The sequence below is a fragment of the Suncus etruscus genome, chromosome 13, assembly GCF_024139225.1.
Source record: "Suncus etruscus isolate mSunEtr1 chromosome 13, mSunEtr1.pri.cur, whole genome shotgun sequence".
NCBI classification, from domain to species: domain Eukaryota; kingdom Metazoa; phylum Chordata; class Mammalia; order Eulipotyphla; family Soricidae; genus Suncus; species Suncus etruscus.
This window is the reverse complement of record NC_064860.1, coordinates 99,660,599-99,685,673: the sequence shown is the minus strand read 5'-3', so window position 1 is coordinate 99,685,673 and position 25,075 is coordinate 99,660,599. Positions and strand designations below refer to the sequence as shown.

At 45.9% G+C, this 25,075-nt stretch overlaps 1 long non-coding RNA gene across 1 annotated transcript in view; it reads right to left on the bottom strand.

The window, feature by feature from the left end:
• LOC126025691 (uncharacterized) overlaps positions 1-24,797 on the bottom strand; it is a 33,311-nt gene extending 8,514 nt beyond the window's left edge. The window contains exon 1 of the long non-coding RNA XR_007501503.1: positions 24,733-24,797. This is a non-coding gene — a long non-coding RNA (uncharacterized LOC126025691). The remainder of the gene's footprint in view (positions 1-24,732) is intronic.
• Positions 24,798-25,075: the final 278 nt, after the last annotated feature.

Below are 25,075 nucleotides of genomic sequence, written 5' to 3'. Positions count from 1 at the left end.
CCAGAAACATAACTGAGTTTTCCAGGGAGGCAAAATGTGGATTACAGGGCTCCATGGTTCATTGATGGATGAAAGCAGATATCTGAAATAGGTGATAGTATTAGAATATTGTATAATGAAGTTGTTAAGAACATTGAAAATAATAGTGCTAAAATAAAATAATAATTATTCATAAAAGATTATGACTTTCTGGCATTTATTTTGACATATAAAAATTACCAACTGAGGGGGGCTGGAGAGATAGCGTGGAGGAAGGGCGTTTGCCTTGTATGCAGAAGGATGATGTTTCGAATCCTGGCATCCCATATGGTCCCCCAGGCCTGCCAGGAGCGACTTCTGAGCATAGTCAGGAGTAACCCTGAGCGCTGAGTAACCTGAGTGCTACCGGGTGTGACCCCCCCAAAAAAAATTACCAAGTGAGGAAGCAAAATAATGTGTATGATATCCATTTAGAAATAGTACTTAAGAGGCCGGAGAGATAGCATGAAGGTAGAGCATTTGCCTTCCATGCAGAAGGTCGGTGGTCCGAATCCCAGCATCCCATATAGTCCCCTGAGCCTGCCAGGAGCAATTTCTGAGACTAGAATAAGGAGTAACCCCTGAGCACTGCCGGGTATGACCCAAAAACCAAAATCAAAAAAAAAAAAAAAGTAAAAAAGAAATAGTACTTAAAAAAGAAATACTATTGGGGGCCGGTGAGATAGTATGGAGGTAAGGCGTTTGCTTTCCATGTAGGATGGTGGTTCGAATCCCAGCATTCCATATGGTCCCCTGTGCCTGCCAGGAGTAACCCCTGAGCACTTCTGGGTGTAACCCAAACACAAAAAAAAAAGAAAAAAAGAAAGAAAGAAAGAAAGAAAGAAAGAAAGAAAGAAAGAAAGAAAGAAAGAAAGAAAGAAAGAAAGAAAGAAAGAAAGAAAAAGAAATACTATTGTCTAAAAAAATAAAAATAAAAAGAGAGAGGCGAGGGAAAGAAAGATTAAAAATCCCGGCATCCCATATGGTCCCCTGTGCCTGCCAGGAGCAATTTCTGAGCATAGAGCCAGGCGTAACTCCTGAGCGCTGCTGGGTGTGACCCCCCCAAAAAACAAAAACAAAAACAAAAAATGACTGTTATAATAAGTTGTGTAGATAAAATACTATACTGCTGTTAGGAAAAATGAAGTCATGAAATTTGCTTATACATGGACAGATATGGAGAGAGTATTATATTGAGCAAAATGGGTCTGAGGGAGAGGGATAAGATAAACATAGAATATCACACCCACTTGAGGGTATAAAAAGATTAAAATTGTATGGTAATAGTATCCAGAGACAATAGAAATGAGAGAGAGCCAGAAACTCCAGTCCATGGTAGGCAAAAAGTGAGATGAAATGGAAACCTCATGTCCCAATCCGAAGGGACTGAGAAAATGTGGGTCTGGAAGCACAGCTTGCCCGTTGTGTGCAGCAGTCTATGGCGAAAGGAGAGAGTCACAGAAATCTGTGGGAGACCGAGCATCCCACATATCAAAGGAACTCTGAATGAATTTTCCACCACCTGATTCAAGCCATAAAGTTTGCTTAGCCCCGAGCCAACTGAAAACTCTGCAAATAAATTTAGCCCAGCACACAGAATCTGGCTTAACCAGATTCCTTAACCTTTCCATGGAACCTGTTTTTGTAACTGCTCTCAAGCACGTAGTTATAGATAGGTTTTTGTAAAGTTTAAATTATGATCCTTATTGCTTGCACAAAAGAAAGATTTAAATGGAAAATAGGCTAAACAAAAATTGTATTTGCGTAAATATCAATTAGCTATTTGTTTAAGGATTTGCTTCCCCTCCCCCCATCCTGCCAGGTTCCTCTTTATCCTTCCCGCCATCAAAATGTGTTTATGCTCCCATTGGTTAAAATTGTTGTACTTGTACAAATCTGATTGGTTTATATTTCTTTTTTTTTTTTTTTTTTTTTTTTTTTTTTGGTTTTTGGGCCACACCCGTGGTGCTCAGGGGTTACTCCTGGCTGTCTGCTCAGAAATAGCTCCTGTCAGGCACGGGGGACCATATGGGACACCGGGATTTGAACCAACCACCTTTGGTCCTGGATCGGCTGCTTGCAAGGCAAACACCGCTGTGCTATCTCTCCGGGCCCATTATATTTCAATCCTATGTTACTACCCCTCCCACAGGAGCAGGGCATAAAAACCCTGCTTCTGGGCCGGAGAGATAGCGTGGAGGTAAGGCGTTTGCCTTTCATGCAGGAGGTCATCGGTTCGAATCCCGGCGCCCCATATGGTCCCCCGTGCCTGCCAGGAGCAATTTCTGAGCCTGGAGCCAGAAATAACCCCTGAGCACTGCCGGGTGTGACCCAAAAACCACAAAAAAAAAAAAAAAAAACCCTGCTTCTCCCTTCAATAAATCTCTTGACTGGAACACACCTTGAGCGTTCTACTAACTTCTGCAGCTTAATTTTTTAGGTGTTCACAAAAGAGCTTAACACTCGCGAATTATTTGCAGTTGCCTCTTGCCTTCTGTCCTGGTTGAGAGAAAGCTGCTGGCCGGAATCCTCTCCCAGTAAAGGACAGGAGCAAAGGCAATCGCAGAAATCCTTTACTAGTCAGACGGTTCTCCCTAATATCAAGCCTACTGTTTCTGAAGAAATTGGACCTTTTATGCCAGATCTTAACTTGTTAGGGCACTGGATGGTGTTATTGTAATTTCTTCAGGATGTGAAATGTCCAGGGCACAGCTTCCTGAAGTGACTGGCTTTGATGAGTTTATGCTTTGGCGTCCTCTTGGTACAGGCTGGGAAGCTTAGTTGCTGACAAAAAGGTTCCTTGATTTTGTAGGGCCTGGGATTGGCCCCAATTCAGTTTCCGGAGACTAAATGATTAGGTCTTGGCCTCAATGGGGCAGGTCCAGGAGCTGGAGCAGAAAAGGGGGAATCCTGTAGTCTACGTAAGTGTCCCATTTTGCCTCAGTTAAAGAATCTGACCTGAACTCTATGCATTTAGACCCTTTCCCCAGATACTCAAGATATAAGATGAGAAACAATCTCTAGCCCACTGGAATCCTTTGCTACACCTTGGAAAAGTTCAGGTGTTCTTCATGGACAGGGCTCACTGTATGCTTTGAAAAGATAATTGGATCCGTTCTGTTTCCTGGAGTTTGCCTGTCTGAGTAGGCTGCTAAAAGAGCTCAAAAACTGAATGACCAGCTCTTTCTACAAGCATGTAGAAATCCCATGACATCTCTCTCTCTCTCTCTCTCTCTCTCTCTCTCTCTCTCTTATGGACATAAAATAGTCCTACAATTTTTATTGGCATTTCTTTTTTTCCCGGGTTTTGAGCCACACCAGCGGTGCTCAGGGGTTACTCCTGGCTATCTGCTCAGAAATAGCTCCTGGCAGGCACGGGGGACCATATGGGACTCCGGGATTCGAACCAACCACCTTAGGTCCTGGATCGGCTGCTTGCAAGGCAAACGCCGCTGTGCTATCTCTCCAGCCCCTTATTGGCATTTCTTTTTTTTTTTTTTTTTTGGTTTTTGGGCCACACCCGGCCTTGCTCAGGGGTTACTCCTGGCTGTCTGCTCAGAAACAGCTCTTGGCAGGCACAGGGGACCATATGGGACACCGGGATTCGAACCAACCACCTTTGGTCCTGGATCGGCTGCTTGCAAGGCAAACGCCACTGTGCTATCTCTCCGGGCCCCTTATTGGCATTTCTAATAGCTAATTTTTTTTTCGGTCAGGAACTGTTGTATTTCCTTGCTTTGAACTTGCCTCCGGATAGCATCTGTCAGCTTCCCCAGAAGTTCTGCATGTAGTTCCAAAGCAGCCTGAAATGTAAATTACTATTTTGGTGTTTGTTTTTTTTCTTGGTGGGGGCCTGCATCCAGTGACGCTCAGGGGTTATTCCTGGTCCTGTACTCAGAAATTGCTCCTGGGACCATATGGAATAAAAAGGGTAGCAATATATGTGAAGAAAGACCATGGTCCCTCAATAAAAACCCAAGCCATTGTCACAATTTTGGACAAAATAGGAACTAGATCTTAGTCCAAGGTGGCATTATCTACTTGAGCAGCCACGAAATGAACCCAGAGAACATCTCACCAGTTGTAGACAGAGTCCCTTTACAGGTACCAGGTGAAGAGGAAGCTCATGCCTCAATCCCAAGGAATTGGGGAGAAGTGGTACTGGAAGCAAACAACGACACAGGAAATAATCCACAGATTGAAGGGAACAAAACAGGTTCAGTGGGCCCGGAGAGATAGCACAGCAGCGTTTGCCTTGCAAGCAGCCGATCCAGGACCAAAGGTGGTTGGTTCGAATCCCGGTGTCCCATATGGTCCCCCATGCCTGCCAGGAGCTATTTCTAAGCAGACAGCCAGGAGTAACCCCTGAGCACCGCCGGGTGTGGCCCAAAAGAAACAAAACGAAACAAACAAACAAAGAAAACAGGTTCAGTAAAATTCTACCACAGCCTTCAACTTAATAGCAAGAGATGCCAGCAGGCAGATAAGCTAGTTGTGGAAACCAAAACTGCAACCAGCTTCTCCCTGAAACATGAGGTCTTTATTGTGAAGAGAAAGACTATCTCGAGGGTGGAGAATAAGTAGGGTAAGAGAACAGTCTAGAGGTTCTTCCATTCCATGAGTGACAAGCACCAGCAAAGAATAAATACCCTGAGTAAAATGAAAACTAATTACTCCAACAGTGGAGAAGTGCAGTTAGGACAGAGATGGGACCACTAAGACAATGATAGTTGAAAATGATCCCTCTGGACAAGAACTGGGTGCTGAAAGGAGATAAAGTGATCATTATGATATGCCTTCAGCAACAACATTGCAAAACAGTGTCTAAAAGAAAAAAAGGTAAGAGGAAGATAGAAAGAGAAAGAGAAAAAAATATGTCCTCTGAATATCCTCTGAAGGCAGGCTGGGGAAAGCGTAAGGGAAACAGGAACAATAGGGTGGGAAATGAGCACTGGTGAAGTGTGGGCGACCGTGCACTCACATGTTCAATGGAACTCTGGATGAATTTTCCACCGCCTGCCTGATAGCCACAAAGTTTGCATAGCCCCGAGCCAACAGGAAACTCTGCAAATAAATTTAGCTCAGCACACAGAATCTGGCTTAACCAGATTCCTTAACCTTTCCATGGAATCTGTTTTTGTGCCTGCTCTCAAGCATGTAGTTATAGATATGTTTTTGTACAGTTTAAATTGTGATCCTTATTGCTTGCACAAAAGAAAGATCTAAATGGAAAATAGGCTAAACAAAAAATTGTATTTGCGTAAATATCAATTAGCTATTTGTTTAAGAAGTTGCTTCCCCTCCCCTCATCCTGCCAGGTTCCTCCTTATCCTTCCCGCCATCAAAATGTGTATGTGCAGTATGCGCACTAAACCAAAAAAGGAATTTATGCTCCCATTGGTTAAAATTGTTGTACTTGTACAAATCTGATTGGTTTATGTTTCAATCCTATGTTACTACTCCTCCCACTGGAGCAGGGCATAAAAACCCTGCTCTCCCCTCAATAAAGTCTCTCGACTGGCATACGTCACCCTGAGCCTTTTACTAACTTCTACAGCTTAATTTTCTAGGTGTTCACAAAAGAGCTTAACACTCGCGAATTATTTGTAGTTGCCTTCTGCCTTCTGTCCTGGTTGAGAGAAAGCTGCTGGCCGGAATTCTCTCCCAGTAAAGGGCAGGAGCGGAGGCAATTGCAGGTGGCGCCCCACGTGAGTGTCTCAGTCCTACGTGTTCATCGGTCGGCTGGAGGCGGCGAGTCCAGGAGCTTATGCATTAGACGTCGGGTAAGCCCCATCCGGGTGACACAGCGTAGCAGTTAGCCTTCCTTGTGTGCACACTTTCAATTTGTGCCGACCTCATCGTCCAACAATTGGCCTTTGGGACTCCTGTGCCTTTTTTTACTATGGGTAACTCCTTAAGCACAGAAGCCAAATTCATTGCTGATATTCAGTCTGAGTTAAAAGCCAGATGCGTAGAAGTCTCCAAACAAAATCTCTATAAATTTTTTGCCCTCGTTCATGAGGTTTGCCCTTGGTTTGTCCTCACAGCGCCCTGTATTGCCCAGTCCACTTGGAAAACTGTCGGCCAAGAATTAATCTCCTTTTGTGATCAAAAGAATGACCTCCCCCATAAAAACCTTATTCTGCAGTATTGGCAACTTCTTCAGGGTATTATTGTTGATGCTCCTTTCTCCCCCGCCTGCTCTCTTGCTGTCCAAGAAGCCCAGAAAGCATTGGACTCTGCTTCCCGCTCGCAATCCCGTGCCTCCACCCCTTCTCTTTCCCCTACCGGCTCTCATTCTGATCTTACCAAGCCTCTCCTGCCTCCTTCTTATACTGTTAACCCCTCTCTCTCTCCTACACCCACTGTGCCCCCTCTGGACACTGTCATTGACCCCCCCCCGCGTTCCATCCCCTGCACCCATCCAACAGTCCCCAGCAGCTTCACCCCCTTCGCCCCCCCCCTTACCCTTCACCCTTTGCCTTCTCCCTCCCATTCTGAGCTTCCCTCTGAACTCTCTCCCTCTGCTTTCCAAGCTACCATCACCAAACTCTCCGAAGTCCTTGATAAAGTTCTCCAACGCCTGTCCCCGCCTGACCCTCATCTCCTTTTCCCTGCCCTTGTTAAACAGGGTCCCGTGGCTCCTTCGGAACAACCCCTTCCTGACCCTCTTCCTCCCACTGCTGATCCCACTCCCTCTTTGCCTCCTCCTGCTGATCCCGGAGCCCGGCCTCGCCGCCCTCACACCCGATCCCAAACTAATCCCGGCTACCCCTCACCTTCTTCCTTTGGCGCTGCCACGCCTCCGCCTGCGGCTCCCTCTCCTCCATCTGCTAATCCTGATTCTCCGCCATCCATTCCTGAGGCACCTCTTGTCGCACCACCTGCCCAGCCTGCCCCACCTTTGGTCTATCAGCAATATGTTGAATATCAAGCCCTAAATCGCAAAGACCTCCAGGAGCTCATGAAATCTGTCCATGACTACGGAGTCCAAGCTCCTTACACCATTACGTGCTTGGAGGGGATGTCCTACGGTGGTGCTATGTACCCTCTTGAATGGCGCCTAGTTGCCCGTATCGCCCTTAAGCCTGAACTTTTTGTTTTGTGGGAGGCGGAATTCACCAATAACTGTAAAGACCTTGCTAAGGATGATAAGCGTTATTTTCAACAGCTCTCCGGTTCTGAGCCTTTTCATTCCATTGAACAACAGCAACTTATTCCCTTTCCTATCCTCACTAACACCTCTCAGGCCGCCATGAAAGCGTGGCGTGCTCTCCCTCGCTCCTCTGCCCCCTCTGAACCTCTCTCTCGTATCCAGCAGGGTGCTGATGAGCCCTATCACTTATTCATCTCCCGCCTCCTTGAGGCCATTGAACGCACTGCTGGTATTCCTCCCTCTGATTCCTCCCACCCTCTTATTAAACAATTAGCCTATGAAAATGCTAATTCTTCTTGCTGTGCCTTACTTAAATCCCACTGGCAGAGTAAATCTCTCCAGGATATGATTTCTTTGTGCAAAGATGCACATTCCTTTGCACATCAGGTTGCCGGTGCCCTCGTGGCCTTCCAAGGTCAAACTAAAGGTAAAACCTGTTTCCAATGCGGCCAGCCAGGACACTTTTCTGCTCAATGTCCCCAGCGCCGCGCCCCCACTATGCAAACTGGTTCCTCCACGGCACACCCCTCTCTCTGCCCGCGCTGTCGCAGGGGCCGACACTGGTGCTCTCAGTGCCGCTCTGTCACAGATGTGGAGGGCAATGCCCTTGCCCCCAACCCTAGCACTCATGCTTCTCAGACCTCCTCTCAGAACAGTTTTCAGGGAAATGGCCGCAGGGGCCTCCCCCAGGCCCTGCGCGCCCAGCCTTGTCATATCAATTTTGTTCCTGCAACGGGGGACCACTCATCAGGAACGCCCTCAGTTCCCTCTCAGGTGCTTTATCAGCACCAATGCTCCCAAAACCAATCTCCCGCCCCACAGCCTCCTCCCTTATCAGGGCCACCCCAGGCTCCGCAGGGCTCGATCTCAGTGCCTCCTCCCCTCACTTATTGACCCCTGAGGGTGGCATTTACCAGCTCCCCACCGGCATTTATGGACCACCTCCTCCAGGTTTTTTCTTTATGATTATTGGCCGCGCCTCCCTTACTATTAAAGGCCTTATCATCCAGCCTTCTATAGTTGATGGCGACTACTCTGGTGAAATTATTCTTCAAGCTGTCGCCCCTTACCACCCTGTGCAGGTTACACCTGGTCTTCGCATTGCCCAGGCCTTACCACTGCCCCTGGCTATGGAACTTCCCACCCTGCCTCGCCATTGTGGCGCGTCCGACCCAGGTTCCTCTGACGTATATTGGATTAAGGCCATCTGTCAGGAACGACCATCCTCCATTCTCACCCTTACTATCCAAGGCCGTCCTTTCAAGGGTCTCTTGGACACCGGTGCTGATACCACTTGTTTCTCTCCCCTCGACTGGCCCCCCGAGTGGCCAACCACCACCTCTCCTGACCATGTCTCCGGCGTGGCCGGTGCTGTCAAGCAAGTTCTTGTCAGCGCCCACCGCCTCGTCTGGCAAGACGAGGACGGCGATGCTGGTCTCGTCCGCCCTTACATCATTCCTGATCTTCCCATTAACCTCTGGGGCCGCGACCTCATGGATCAGATGGGCCTCCTGCTTCTTAAATGTAAGAATAAAACAGTTCTTAACCAACTTTTTGCTCAAGGGTACGTCCCCACCAAAGGCCTCGGTAAACACTTACAGGGCATTCGCAAGCCCATCCAGGCCACTCCCAACCTCGGCCAACAAGGTCTCGGCTACTCCCCTTCTCCCCCTCCCACCTCCTCTGTGTATGTTCAGTTTTCCCTTCCTCCCGTTTCCTCCTCTCTTCCTTCTCCGTCCCCTGCGCCTAGACCCTCCCTCCAAATTTCCTGGAAATCTGACTCCCCTGTGTGGGTTCCCCAATAGCCCCTCTCTTCTGAAAAACTTGCAGCAGCCTCTTCCCTTGTTCAGGAGCAGCTCCACGCTGGCCACATTGAGCCTTCTACTTCCCCTTGAAATACCCCTATCTTTGTTATCAAAAAGAAGTCTGGATCCTGGAGACTTCTTCATGACCTTCGAAGAATTAATGCCACCATGCACCCTATGGGATCTACTCAACCTGGTCTTCCTGTTCCTACCGCTTTTCCTGAAAATTCCTTTAAAATCATTCTTGACCTCAAGGATTGTTTCTTTTCCATCCCTTTGCATCCTGATGACTGTCCTCGCTTTGCCTTTTCTTTACCCCCAATTAATGCATCCGGTCCATGTGCTCGTTTTCATTGGAAAGTTCTTCCACAGGGCATGGCAAACAGTCCTACCTTGTGTCAAATTTATGTTGCCTCCTTTGTTGATCCTTTTCGCTCCCTCTACCCCTCCCTCTCCATTTATCACTATATGGATGATATTCTCCTTCTAGGCCCGGATGAGGATCTTCTTTTCTCCGCTGCCTCCCACTTGGTCTCCTCCCTTCAGCAACATGGTTTTTCCATTTCTAAAGACAAAGTTCAACTTCATCCTCCCCACCTTTTTTTAGGTTTTGAACTACTGCCCTCTAACGTCTGCTCTCAAAAAGTTCAGCTCCGTATCTCTCACCTAAAAACCTATCATGACTTTCAGCGTCTTCTCGAAGATATTACCTGGCTTCGTCCTTATCTTAAGCTCTCCACTGGCGATCTTAAGCCGCTCTTTGATATATTGCAAGGCGACACCGCCCCTACCTCCCCTCGATCCCTTACGCCTGTGGCTCGTGCTGCCCTTGATTTAGTTGAATCTGCAATCCAGTCTCAATTTCTTTCCTATTTTTCCCCCTCTTCCCCTCTTTCCCTCATTGTCCTTGCTACCTCCTTTGCCCCCACAGCCGTTTTTTGGCAATCCGCTCCCCTTTATTGGGTGCATCTTCCTGCCACCCAAGCAAAGTTCTTGCTACTTATCCTGACCTTGTTGTTTCCCTCCTTCAACAGGGCACCACGCTTTCCGTTAAACTTTTTGGTAAATTACCTGATACTCTTGATCTTCCCTACACTTCTAACCAGCTTGACTGGCTTCTCACTCAAGTCCCTGACTGGACTTTATTTCTTACCTCCTTCCCTGGCATAATAGCACATCATTATCCCACTGATAAATTGCTTCATTTTTTACGTTCCCATCCTGTTATCTTTCCCACTGTTACCCGTTTTTCTCCTATTCCCAATGCTTCCACTCTCTTTACTGATGGCAGTAGCTCTGGCGCTGCAGCTCTCCTTATACAAGGCAAGCTGCATTCCTTTCCCACTTCCTTTACTTCTGCCCAACATGTAGAATTGTTTGCTGTCTTCAAGCCTTTCAAATGTTCTCCTCTCCTTTTAATCTCTATACTGACAGCTCCTACATTGCCTCTTCCGTTCCCCTTCTTGAAACCGTTCCCTTCATTAAGCCCTCCACCACAGCTTTTCAATTGTTCTCCCAAATCCAACAGCTCATCTTGTCCCGCTCACATCCTTTCTTTATTTCCCATATTCGTGCCCATACCGACCTCCCAGGTCCCTTGGTGCAGGGCAATGCTCAAGTTGATGCAGCCACCAGGCACACTCTTTTTCCTGTCCTCTCATCTTCCTCCACATGCTCCCCTCTTCAACAAGCCTCTATGGCCCATAAGCTTCATCATCTTAACGCTCAAACCCTTCGTTTAAAATTCTCCATCACCCGTGAACAGGCTAGAGACATTGTCAAACAGTGCCAATCCTGCGTCTCCCTCCTTCCTGAACCCCATCTTGGAGTTAATCCTCGTGGTCTCCTGCCTGGTTCCCTTTGGCAAACTGATGTCACTCATTTTGCCTCCTTTGGCTCTCTTAAGTTTGTCCATGTCTCTGTGGATACCTTTAGTGGTTTTATTTGCGCCTCCCTTCACACTGGTGAAGCTACTCGAGATGTTATAGCTCACCTTTTGCACTGCTTTTCCATTGTTGGCCTCCCATCCACCATTAAATCTGATAATGGGCCTGCCTACACCTCCCACAAACTTCAAGATTTCCTTGCTAAATTTGGCATTGCCCACAAATTTGGTATTCCCCACAATCCCCAGGGACAGGGTATAGTGGTACGCTCTCATTCCACTCTCAAAAACATGCTTTTTAAGCTCTCTTCTAAAGACCTTGTTTTCCATGGTCACCGTTCCACTCCTCCTCGCTCACTCCTCAATCATGCACTTTTTGTGTTAAATTTTCTCTCCCTTGATCTTCATGGAAAGTCTGCTGCGGATCGCCTCTGGCATCCCTCTACCAAAGATTCTTTTTCCACAGTCTTGTGGAAGGATGTGCGCACTGGCGCCTGGCTTGGACCACACCCCGTTCTTATTTGGGGAAAAGGCCATGCATGTGTCCATAATCCGGACACCAATGAAACTCGCTGGCTTCCTGATTGCTTGATCAAGCCCTTTATTCAGCCCAGGGATTCAGACCCTGAGGTTTCTCCTTCTTCCATTTCAGATGCTGCTTCACCTCCCGTCTCACAAAATGACACCCTCACTGCCCCATCCACTGATGACAGCCCTGCTCCTATGGCTCCACCTGCTGGCACAGCCTAATGCTGCATCGCCATCTCCTCGTCATAGTTCCTCTCCGTATACTCTTTGGAACTATACATGGCTCATCTTAAATGAGGCCGGTGATGTTGCCAACGCTACCAGCATTCTTGCTACAACTACTCCTTGGCCTACGCTCACCGTCGATTTGTGCGCCCTCGCCCTCGGTGCTGATCCTGTCTGGGGCACTCCCAATTCCTTTCTGCCTTGTCCCGGACCAGCCAACCCACCAGATCAACAGCTCCAGCCTGCGGATCATTTTAACGTTCAGGGCGGTGCTTTCGCTTTCTCCAGAACCCAAAATACCTTTGGCTGTGGTAATCCCATCGCTCGTTCTGAGCTTTCTTCCTACCCTTTTTATGTCTGCCCTGGTGGTCATAGAGACCGCTCCCTCAATTCTAAGTGCGGTTTCCGTGACGTTTATTTTTGTGCCTCCTGGGGTTGCGAAACCACTGGTGATGCCTCTTGGTCCCCATCCTCCTCCTGGGACTATATCTCTGTCTCTCATGCCTCCTCTTCTTCCTCCCTTAAACCTCTTTGTTTAACCAACAAATGGTGTAATCCTCTCACTATTTCCTTTACTCCTGCTGGTAAAGTCCACTCCTGGTCCAAACGCTGTGACTGGGGCCTGCGCCTTTACTCCTCTGGACGTGATCCTGGCCTCATTTTTTCTCTTCAGTTGCTCATTGAGCCCCCTCGCTCTTACCTCCCTCTTGCTCCTAGCCCAAATCTCGCCCTTGCCTCCCGTCCCCCAACCACCACCTCCCTCTCTGCCTTCCACCCCATCTCCCTTTCCCCCTGCCACTCCTGATTCCTCTCTTCAGCTTACCCTTCCCCCTAGTGTCACTTCTGACTCTCAACTTATTCTTGACATGATGAATGCCTCTGCACTTGCCATCCAAACTCCTGGCTATCAACAATGCTGGATTTGTTTTTCTCCAACCCCCCCTTTCTATGAGGGTGTTGCAGTGCTTGGTGACCTTTCTGTCACCTCAGATCCATCAAAGCTTCGTTGGGGTATTGATTCCCATCATGCCATCACTGTTGGACAAGTCGTTGGATCCGGACTCTGTGTTAAACCTGTCCATACTCGTCTCCCCCATGAATTATCCTTCACCTGTAATGTTACCCATACTCTTTCTAATGCCTCTGATTCCTCCTTTTTGCTAGCACCTGAAGGCACCTACTTTGCCTGTGTTTCTGGTCTTTCCCCCCATATTATTCCTTCTGTCTTTTTACAATCCAATGATTACTGTGTTCTCATCCTTCTCCTTCCCCGCCTGTCTGTTCATCACACTGAAGATTTCCTTTTTGCCCACTCCACCTCCGGTTATTCCCGTCATAAACGTGAACCTGTCACTGCCATTACTGTAGGTGTCCTGTTGGCTCTTGGCGCAGCTGGTGCCGGTACTGGCATTGCTTCCCTTGTCACCTCCTCCCAACATCTTTCTGCCTTGCAACGCTCTGTTGATGCTGATATTGATGAACTTAAAAAAGGCCTGCAGCACTTCACCAACACTGTTAATTCCTTAGCTGAAATGGTGCTGCAGAATCGCCGTGGTCTTAATTTGGCTTTTTTGAAGGAAGGAGGAGTCTGTGTAGCCCTTAAAGAAGAATGTTGTGTTTTTAAGGATGAAACAGGTTTAGTTAGAGATAGCATTCAACGTATAGAGGATGATTTAGTAAATAGACAAAAAGATATAGAGCAGAGTGAGAGCTGGTACAAAAATTGGTTTTCTACCACTCCATGGATAACAACAGTGCTCCCAGCCTTTTTGGGACCCTTCATTGGCTTTATGTTGCTAGTTTCCTTTGGTCCTTGGGCTTTTCACAAACTCACCACCTTCGTAAAGAATCAAGTGGATGAAGCAACCAGAAAGGACTCAAAGGTTCTATATCAACAACTATGCACCTCAGAAGACCAGCTGACGCCTGACATCTCCCCTCCTGCCAACTCTCCGCCACTTAAGTTTGAAGTTATCAAGGAGCTGGCGCATAGACCTCAATCTGTGCGCTCGCGCCTTGCCAAGCTTTGGAAACGACTGACTCAAGGGTAGCAGATGCGGTGACTGGAAGCCCCACACCTCTTCACCCAGTGTGGCCAGTCCACCGAGGCACGTCTGTCCCTTCCATATTGTATACTATACAGGGGGAGATGTGGGCGACCGTGCACCCACATGTTCAATGGAACTCTGGATGAATTTTCCACCACCTGCCTGATAGCCACAAAGTTTGCATAGCCCCGAGCCAACAGGAAACTCTGCAAATAAATTTAGCTCAGCACACAGAATCTGGCTTAACCAGATTCCTTAACCTTTCCATGGAATCTGTTTTTGTGCCTGCTCTCAAGCATGTAGTTATAGATATGTTTTTGTACAGTTTAAATTGTGATCCTTATTGCTTGCACAAAAGAAAGATCTAAATGGAAAATAGGCTAAACAAAAAATTGTATTTGCGTAAATATCAATTAGCTATTTGTTTAAGAAGTTGCTTCCCCTCTCCTCATCCTGCCAGGTTCCTCCTTATCCTTCCCGCCATCAAAATGTGTATGTGCAGTATGCGCACTAAACCAAAAAAGGAATTTATGCTCCCATTGGTTAAAATTGTTGTACTTGTACAAATCTGATTGGTTTGTTTCAATCCTATGTTACTACTCCTCCCACTGGAGCAGGGCATAAAAACCCTGCTCTCCCCTCAATAAAGTCTCTCGACTGGCATACGTCACCCTGAGCCTTTTACTAACTTCTACAGCTTAATTTTCTAGGTGTTCACAAAAGAGCTTAACACTCGCGAATTATTTGTAGTTGCCTTCTGCCTTCTGTCCTGGTTGAGAGAAAGCTGCTGGCCGGAATTCTCTCCCAGTAAAGGGCAGGAGCTGAGGCAATTGCAGTGAAGATTTGGATACACTGGATAAATAAAACTCAATCGTGAACATCTTGTGATTGTGAAAATATGACAACTCTATTATGAACAATTTCCTAACCATAATGTTTAAAGTAATAATGAAAATAAGTCGATTGTGTGGATGGAACTGAGGTCATTGGTGGGGAAAAAGGGCACTGGTGAAGGGATATTTGTGAAATATTGCATTAATAAAGCTTAACTATGAACAGCTTTGTAATTGTGTATATCACAAATATTCAATGAAAAATTTTCTTAAATTCCAATAATGCATCCAGAAAGACAGTACAGCAGGTAGGACACTTGCCTGGCATGTGGCTGAGCAGGTTCAATGCCCAGAAATTCTAATCCTATCCTGAACCCACCAGATGTGATTCCTGAGTACAGTCAAATTACACCCGTAGCATCAAAACGGGAAGACCAAAACAACACAAAACCTCCCATTGATCTCATTAACAATTAATTATTAATTAATCCTCATAAAATATCATCAGTATAGCAATAATTAGCTGATTATTCTCAAAAGTCATATCATGTCCGGTCATTCTGTCTTAATTGATATGGCCGTATGGAGAGAGAAAAATAATAGCTTTGGGGCCGGAGAGATAGCATGAAGGCAAGGTGTTTGCCTTGCATGCAGCAGGTCAGTGGTTCAATCCTGGCATCCCATATGGTCCCCGAGCCTGCCAGGACAATTTCTGAGCATAGAGCCAGGAGTAAATCCTGAGCACTGCCAGGTGTGACCCACAAAGAAAAAAAAAGAAAAATAATACCTTTCATTTTAATGTCTTTATTTAAAAAGCATTTTATTATGTGAGATTTTAATTTTTTTTGGATTTGGGGTCACATCCAGCAGTGCTCAGGAGTTCCTCCTGGCTCTATGCTCAAAAATCACTCCTGGCAGGCATGGGGGACCATATGGGATGCCAGAATTTAAACCAATGACCTTCTGCATGAAAGGCAAACGCCTTACCTCCATGCTCTCTCTCCAGCCCCTATTATGTGAGATTTGATTGTTCATTATCAGCGCATGACATATATACACGACGTGGGATATGATCATGGCGAGGGTAGTTCACTGACAAAGCAACAAGTAAGGTCTTTGGGAAAATTGTCCTTCACTTTGCCTAATGAGTAGTTACCTTGGTTTTCAAGTATCTTGAGATCCCTGTCTCTTTCTCCTGAGCTGAAGGAGATGGATTTCCAAGATGTGAGGTAGGTAGATTTCCACCCAGTCACCCATTACTTCAGGCCATCATTCTGGCAGAGGAGGAAAATGTCTTCCAGAGCAATGCTTGAGAATTTCAGGAGTCAGTGTGAATTTTGTAACACGTAAGCAGTGGTTGGTCCTTTGAGAACTTTAGAATTACTGGGTGTCACTTAGAATTAGCACCACACAGAGTTTAGAAGGTGGAGAGAGGACGGAATCTTTCAACTCAAGAATTGTAGGAAACTGCTTAATAACCAAAAGGACAGACAGCGCTCTGTTCTTGTGCAGAGGCCAGAAGACTGCAATGTGATCAATCCTAGGAGTTCGATTTCAGGAGGCTCTTTGCCGTGTTCTCTCCAGACCTCTTATCCTTACCCACATTAGTTCTCCAGGCTGGTCTTCACGTAGAGTCTCTGCTTCTATGTTCTGCATTTACCCGGGAGGGAACTTTTGTTCGTTTTGTACTTATTGAGACAACAGAAATGGTCTTTGGGTCAGCCTAACCTGCACATGGGCAATGTTCCCAAGGGGAACAGATAATGTCTTCCCATCAGTATGAACATTTTTGATATTATGGAAAAGATTCACTTTGTGTAAATGACCATGTTAAGCATATTCCAAAGAGCAATTTATTGCCCATTGTTATTATTAGCCCATGCATTTATTGGCCCATTCTGTGCTTCTCTTTGAGGATCTGCTTAGAGCTTCCCAGTGGAGAAGAAACATATGGAGAAGAGACCATCAAGAGACATATATGTCCCTCTATCTTCTACTTGACTCATCTATTTATTTTTATTGGTTGTTGGATCCTATCTCGCAAAGCTCACAGGTCTCCTAGGTTGTTTTACACTGAGGACTTACTTTTGACTTGCTAGGGGACCATATGGTATGCTGAGCATTGATTGAATCTGGTTTGGTTGTCTGCAAGAAAATTCCCTATCAGATAGGCTATCTCTCTGGCTCCTCGTTTATTCTTTTGTGCCTGGAAGCTGTCTATTTTTGAGAAAAATGAAGTAAAAATTTTGTCATATACTTCCAGATTGCAAAATACCCCAGAATTTAGGGGCTTGTCACTAGTATTTATATTCTAGTAAACTTTGAAAGGAGAAATAAAATCACAGGTAGACTCAACTTGGGTAACGGATCACAGGGGTGTAGGGGGAAGAAACACCTGAGACCTTTAAGAGCCTGTTTATTGGTCCTATATGCTGCCAGCCCTCTGGCCACATCACAGATTGTGTTTGTGTTGGACATTTACTGTCCCCTGGCAAGGCGTTAGCTACACCGAAGATCAAGATTTCACAGAACACTGACAACAATTCCTTTCACACAAGTAGCACTGTAAATGTGACCATGACAACTTTCAAAAAGTATCATATTTAGTTTTCCTCGTTCAGTGGTAGGACTCCCCCTCAGGAACATGCAAGTAGAAAAATGCACAAAGGAGCAGGTCTCCCAGACAATCCAGGATGGGAACTTGTCAACCCTTGATTTCCTCTCCAAGAAAATGCTTTCTTGTTGACGCACAGAATTTAAAACAAATGTCCATAGACTGAACTCCAAATACCTGTGGGTTTTATATGTCACAAAATGTCATAAAACTCAGATTTGAGTTGTACATTATATAGCTTCTGCTGCTACTGAGCCTTGATTTGTGAGGAGCAGTTCTTTTCTCAGGACACAGATGCTCAGAGGAGACTATTTTGGGCAAGTGTCTGTCTCTTCAGGCACACAGTAAAGCAGCTGCTCCTGTGAGTGTACAACCTGTGGACAGCAACTGATCCTAGCTCACAGATAACACATAGCTGGTTACTTCTGTCTTGGTTTTTTGTTTTTTTTTTTTTTTTGACATGATTGAAATTAAAATTCAACACTGAAACTCATAACCTTCCTTAATGACAATGTCATTTAATAAAACTGCTGAAGTTTTGGACTTTTCTAAGTACACATGATCAGTTCTAGAACTTGGAATGAGACCAACACATATGTACAAGGGGTTCTGCTTTCCTGTGGATCTCAATTGCATATTTCAACATGAAAGTATGGATGAAGGGAAGGAGTGATAGATAGATAGCTAGATAGAAGGGAAGGGGCAGATAGGGCATTTATCTTACAACTAGATGACTTGGGGTAAACCCAGCATCCCATATGGTATCCTCGGAATAAATCCTGAGTGTACAGCCAGGAGTGATCAATCCCTTAACATCATCCTTGTGTAACCAAAACAGATGAAACTTTTTATGATTGTGTTCTAGGAAAAAAAGGGCTTTTCATTGGTTATTGTAGAGAGACTCAAGGACATACTAAACCTTTCCCTCTGCTGAAACCAGGTACGTAAGCCCCATTCTGTGTCTATGACCCTGACACTAGAGGAGGATGTCAGGAAGCACCAGCATCCGTCATCTCACCAGGCCTGTCTCTCAGGTTTCTGACATACTATGAATGTGGGCTGTCAGACTGTCTCTCGTACCGTAATACATGACATGTATTTCTCTAAGCCTAGGATTGACTTATTAATAACTTAACCTGACTTATCTCAAATACTTTATCAGGGAATGATTTTCTGTGTACAATTGGATAATATGAGTTTTTCTGTCCTTTCCATTGCCTTCTGCTTTCAAGAATGAAGGAAATATTATAGAACAGAACTGTCTGAAGACGGGGTCCAGAGAGATAGCACAGTGGCGTTTGCCTTGCAAGCAGCCAATCCAGGACCAAAAGTGGTTGGTTTGAATCCTGGTGTCCCATATGGTCCCCCGTGCCTGCTAGGAGCTATTTCTTTTTTTTTTTTTTTTTTGGTTTTTGGGTCACACCCGGCGGTGCTCAGGGGTTACTCCTGGCTGTCTGCTCAGAAACAGCTCCTGGCAGGCACGGGGGGACCATATGGGACACCAGGATTCGAACCAACCACCTTTGGTCCTGGATCGGCTGCTTGCAAGGCAAACGCCGCTGTGCTATCTCTCCGGGCCCACCAGGAGCTATTTCTGAGCAGACAGCCAGGAGTAACCCCTGAGCACTGCCGGGTGTGGCCCAAAAACCAAAAAAAAAAAAAAAAAAAAGGAACTGTTTGAAGACAAAGTTTATTAGATCACAGAGCAAACTATGGAGGTGGTTAGAGGTCAGTACACTTTGCTCGCCATCTTCTCAGGTATGTTATGCAGTTTGTTGTAGCTGCAATTTGTCTCTGCAGAAGCTGAGATGTTATTTACTATTGATTAGTCAACTTTGCTTCAAACACAGGGCTTCTCCCCTGTATCTACTAGTGTGTGGTTGGATCTGACCTCACAATTAAGCCTGGACCACACTCCCTGCAAACATAAGGCTTTTCCTGATGAGATGTGACTTCAGACTGAAGCCTCGCTCACACTCTCTGCAAACATAGGGCTTCTCCCGTGTGTTTTCTTTGGTGTGTGATGAGACTTGACCTTTGACTGAAGCATCGCTCACACTCCCTGCAAATGTAGGGCTTCTCCCGTGTGTGTCCTCTGGTGTGTGATGAGACTTGACTTCACACTGAAGCTTTGCCCACACTCTGTGTAAACAAAGGGTTTCTCCCCTGTGTGTGTCCTCTGGTGTGTGATGAGATGTGACCTTGTACTGAAGCCTCACTCACACTCGCTACAAAGAAAGGGCATCTCCCATATGTGTGTTCTCTGATGTAAGATGAGACATGACCTCCAACTGAATCCTCGCCCACACTCACTGCAAACATAGGGCTTCTCCCGGGTGTGTCCTCTGATGTCTTGAGTTGTGATTTCCGACTGAAGCCTTGCCCACACTCCCTACACACATGGGGCTCCTCTCCTGTGTGTATACTCTGGTGTATGATAAGATGTGACTGCCGACTGAAACCTCGCCCACACTCCCTGCAAACATAGGGCTTCTCTGAATGTATCATCTGGTGTGTGATGAGACTTGACCTCTGACTGAAGCCTCGCCCACACTCCCTGCAAACATAGGGCTTCTCCCCTGTGTGTGTCCTCTGGTGTCTGATGAGACTTGAACTCAGACTAAATCCTCGCTCACACTCTGTGCAAACATAAGGCTTCTCCCCTGTGTGTATTCTCTGGTGTGTGAGGAGATGTGATCTCTTAATGAAACCTCGGTCACACTCCCTGCACACTAGGGCTTCTCCCCTGTGTGTATCCTCTGACTGAAGCCTTGCCCACCTTCCTCACGAACATAGGGTTTCTCCCCTGTGTGTGTCCTCTGGTGTGTGATGAGATCTGACCTCCGTCTGAAGCCTGGTCTACGCTCACTGCAAAGATACAGCTTTTTCCCTGTGTGAGTCCTTCGGTGTGTCATGAGATTTGATTCATCGCTGAAGCCTTGACCAGGCTTTACAAATTTGCTTCTTAAAATTCTTGGCATTCCTTTCCTTGCAACAACTCTGCCTTTACCCTTTGGATTTTCTTTCTGGACTGTGTTTGTTTCACCCTCCATTGTCATCTCACGGTTAGTAGAGCTACCTGTTGGACTGCAAGGTAGGCTAGAAAAGACTCCTGACATTCTTTTATGCATTATCTTCTTAGCCAAAGATATGGAGCTTTCTTTCTGGTGTTGACTTTTAAGATTGCCATTTCTTGTTTTGTTGTTATATGGGTCAGAAAGCTGCTTCCATTGGTTTTGATCACGTCGACAGGAATTTTTTGATGGAGGATGCTTCCTTGCATATATTCCTGGGAGGATCTGAGAAGGATGACTACGTTTCATGTGACGGCTGACGAAGTTTTTTTTTTTTTTTTTTTTTTTTTTTTTTTTTTTTGGTTTTTGGGCCACACCCGGTGCTCAGGGGTTACTCCTGGCTATGTGCTCAGAAGTTGCTCCTGGCTTGGGGGACCATATGGGACACCGGGGGATCGAACCGCGGTCTGTCCAAGGCTAGCGCAAGCAAGGCAGGCGCACCTTACCTTTAGCGCCACCGCCCGGCCCCGGCTGACGAAGTTTTGACTGGAGAAGCCGAGAGAGCAGAAGGGACATGGATGACTTTCTGGCTTTGGATCTGCTGAAAGAGAAAGGTTTGGTCAGAGTAAATGCTGATAAGGTTGTCTGGATCATAGCTCTTTCACCTGCTAAAATCTGTTCTCCTGGATTTCCTGAATTTTATGTTGATTAAAAAAAAAACACCTTCATGCTCTGATGAGTTTTTTTGTTTGTTTGGATTTTTGAGCCACATCCGGAGGTGTCCAGAACTCACTCCTGGCTCTGTATTCTGGGATCACCCCTAGCAGACTTGGAGAACTGTATGGAATACTGTACTACATCTGACCCCTAACAAGTGTTTTGTTATTCCATTTGCACTCACTAAATCGTCTTGCAAAATTCAGAAAAAACCACATCCAGAATATTTGTTTTTATTTTGTTTTTTTGGGTCACACCCAGCAATACTCAGGAGTTATGCTCAGAAATCACTCCTGGCAGGCTCGGGAGACCATATGGGATGCCGGAACTCTAACTACCATTCTTCTGCATGCAAGGTAAACGCCCTACCTCCATGCTATCTCGCCAGCCCCCAGAATGTTTTCTTGTTTTGTTTTTGGCTCACACCTGGTGACGCTCAGGGGTTACTCCTGGCTTGGGGGACCATATGGGACGCCGGGGGATCAAACCGTGGTCCGTCCTAGGCTAGCGCTGGCAAGGCAGACACCTTACCTCTAGCGCCACCACGCTGGCCCCACCCCAGAATATTTTATGGGCCAAATCTCAGTGCTCAGCAGTTACTCCCATTTTTTAATTAACTGAGTTCTTCTGGCTGGCTATGGGAAGCCATAGAGGGTGCTGAGGACTGATCCTGGACTAGTAAATAATAAAAGGCAAACATCCTACACACTGTATTATCACTATGGTCTCTATCCTGGAACTTTTCTGACATAAGGTCTTAAGTGGCATTTGCATACACAGCACCTGAAATCATGTTCTGATGATGTGATTTCTAAATATGAATTACTCCTGAGACATAGTGACATTTATTTCTTTTTCTTTTTTCATTTCATGAGCTCAAATCATCCTTAGTAACTTCCTATGAAAGGAGAGGTATTAATGTGGTTAAAAAGACCTATCTTGGAATTGTACCAATGTAGGCTGCTTATGGTTAGAGAGATTATATGTGAATAAATTTAAATTTAAGGGGCAGGAGAGATAGCATGGAGGTAAGGCGTTTGCCTTTCATGCAGAAGGTCATTGGTTCGAATCCCAGCATCTCATATGGCCCCCTGAGCCTGCCAGGAGTGTTCTGAGTGTGAAGCCAGGAGGAACCCCTGAGCGCTGCCGGGTGTGACCCAAAAACAAAACAACAAATTTTAATTTGAGTCTTGTCATCTTAAAGTCATATTTAGGGGCTAAAGACATAGTACAAGGTTGACAGTGCATGCCTGGCCTGTGGCCAATCCAGTTCAATCTCTGACACTGTATATGGTACCCCCAGCACTACCAGTAGTGATTCCTGAGCACAAATCCAAGAATAATTCCTTAGGCTATAGCCTAATGGGTGTAGCAAAACCTCTCTCCAAAACATCCAAAAGTCATATTTAGAGGTAGAATCATGATTCATGTGGGTAGACCCTAGGTTTAATCCCTGAGTATTGTGTGGCTCTGTGAGCATTGTTGCATGTGACTTACTAACCACACCACAATAGAAAATGGGTAGAACCAATTCTGCTTGCAGGTTAGATCCCCAGTACTGCTGGATCCTTCAGTATCAATGGGAGCCGGTCACAAGCACTGCACCTAGAGTAGCCTCTGAGAATGAGAGAGAACGATCAGTGCTGGTGTGGATGTAGGAGAATAAAACTCATTCTCTGCTGGGAGGGAATGCTTTTATAGTTCAGCCTTTCTGGAGAACAATAAGGAGATGCCTCAAAACAGTGGCAACTGAGCTCCTATGATTCAACAATACCATTTTTAGGATAGACCCTGGGAACACAAAAACACAGTACAAAAAAGTCCTTCACACTCCTATGATGTTCATCACAGCACTATTTACAATAACCAGAATCTTTTTTTTTTGTTTTTGTTTTTGGGCCACACCCGGCCTTACTCAGGGGTTACTCCTGGCTGTCTGCTCAGAAACAGCTCCTGGCAGGCACGGGGGACCATATGGGACACCGGGATTCGAACCAACCACCTTTGGTCCTGGATCGGCTGCTTGCAAGGCAAACGCCACTGTGCTATCTCTCCGGGCCCAATAACCAGAATCTTGAAATAAACCAGGTACCTGACAACTTATGAGTGGCTAAAGAAACTGTGATACATCTATACGATGGAATACTATGCAGCCATAGAAAAACAAATTCATGAAATTTGCTTATATTTGGATGGACATAGAGATTATTATCCTCAAATTATGAGACAGAGGGAGAAGGATAGGCATAGAATAGACTCACTCATAACCTGTGGGTTATGAAAAATAAAATATGGCATGGTAATCGTTGGTTTACAACTTAGAAGCTGGTTCCACCCAAAACAATGATCATCCCCAGTTCCTTTTTATCTGTTTGTTTATAACTTGGCTCTACCCAAAACAGAGATATCCCTAACTTAGCCTTTCTTAAACAAACCTGTATAGGACTGGCTCAGGATAGGCCTTCTGTCCTTACTCTCCTGCCTGAGGGTGGTCTCTTACTCAATAAAAACTGCAATCTGGCAGAAAGCTCAATCTCTTGGCTGGACTAGACAGATTACTAGTCAGCAATGCATATTTCACTCAGCTTTGTTTGGATCATTACTGCAGCGACTCTTGTTCCATACCCACTTTCCCGGGGTAGAAATATAGGTTTGGGGCCATTACAATAATACTATCCAGAGACAATAAACAGAAGGGCCAGGAGAACCAGCCTATGATATGAATCTTGCCACAAAGAGTGGTGAATGCAAATAGAACACTAACTGCACTAAGGACAACTACAACAACAATGATAGATACAATTATTGCATACTGACACTAACTGGCAACTACAATGATAATGACAGAAAGAGAAGTAGAATGGCAGTTCCAGAGACAGACAGGAAGGGGTGGTAGAAAAATGGGGAAAATTGGTGGTTGGAAAGTTGTACTAGTGAACGGCAGAGTACATTCTATGAGAGAAACCCAACTAAGATCGCTTCTGTACCCATGATGCTAAATAAAGATATTATAAAATAAAAGAATAAGTTGAGGGGCTGGAGAGATAGCTCTTGCCTTTCATGCAAAAGGATGGTGGTTTGAATCCCGGCATCCCATATGGTCCCCTGTGCCTGCCAGGAGCAATTTCTGAGCGTGAGCCAGGAGTAACCCCTGAGCGCTGCCAGGTGTGACCCAAAAACCAAAAAGGTGGAGCAAATATAGGTTGTTTTTAGGTACTTAATCAGCTGACAGAAAAGGCAAGACAGGTTGGGAGAATTGGGGTGAGGAGCCTGGCAAAATCCACATGAGCTTTGTGCTGGGCTAACTCATCAACAGTTTAAAACTACAGAAAGAAGTAGTTTTGAGTGGGCAAGAGAGAAAGCACAGCAGGGAGGGTGTTTGCCTTGCAAGTGCTTGACCCGAGTTCAATTACAGGCTTCCCCCAGGAGTGATTACTGAAGCAAGGGCCAGGAATATCCCCAATTAGCATCACAAAGTGAACCTAAAATAAAAATAGAGGAAAGAAAATCACTTCCTTTGGGACCTCAAAAACCCCATAATTTCCCAATGGCAAAAGGCAGATTAAAGGAAAGGACAGAGGTGCCTGAGAAGGGCACCCTGACATGTGGTGTGCAGCCATGCTAAGAGCACAAACAGGCAGTGAAGGCTCAGAATCTCAGGATATATTCTAAACACCCACAGACAAGGAGCCAGGAAGAACAAAGGCAGGATGGCAGAGCTCCAGATCCTTCTGGTTCTCAGGATCATGAGCAGTGACCAGGAGCGGGAGAGGCCCAGCACCCAATATGGGAGCCCGATGCCCCAAGCTTAGGGCCCAATCTCACAAGTGCCCATGATGCTCCATATCCAACCCAGGCCCTGAGCCTAAGGGACCTTTCCTACATTCACCGGCAAACATGCCTCTCTGTAGCCTCTCCAAGGTTCCTCCTTCCAACCAGGAAATCAGTGCAGGCAGGCTTCACCCGCAATGCCCTGCCACAGAAGGACAAATCTTGGCTTAGAGACAGGGAAAGGGACAGCAGGCAATGCATGAGTCAGGGTCCCTAATGAAAGTGGACAAATCATGGAACAGATGAATAAAGGAATCTCTGCTCTCCATATGCACTTTGGTTATTTCCAAGATAAAAACAGGTTGAAATGAAAGAGGCTAAGAAGGCTGGATACGACGGCAGGGGAAAGGGAAGCAACAGGACAGCGCTGGCCTTGCACATGACAGACCTGCATTTGATCT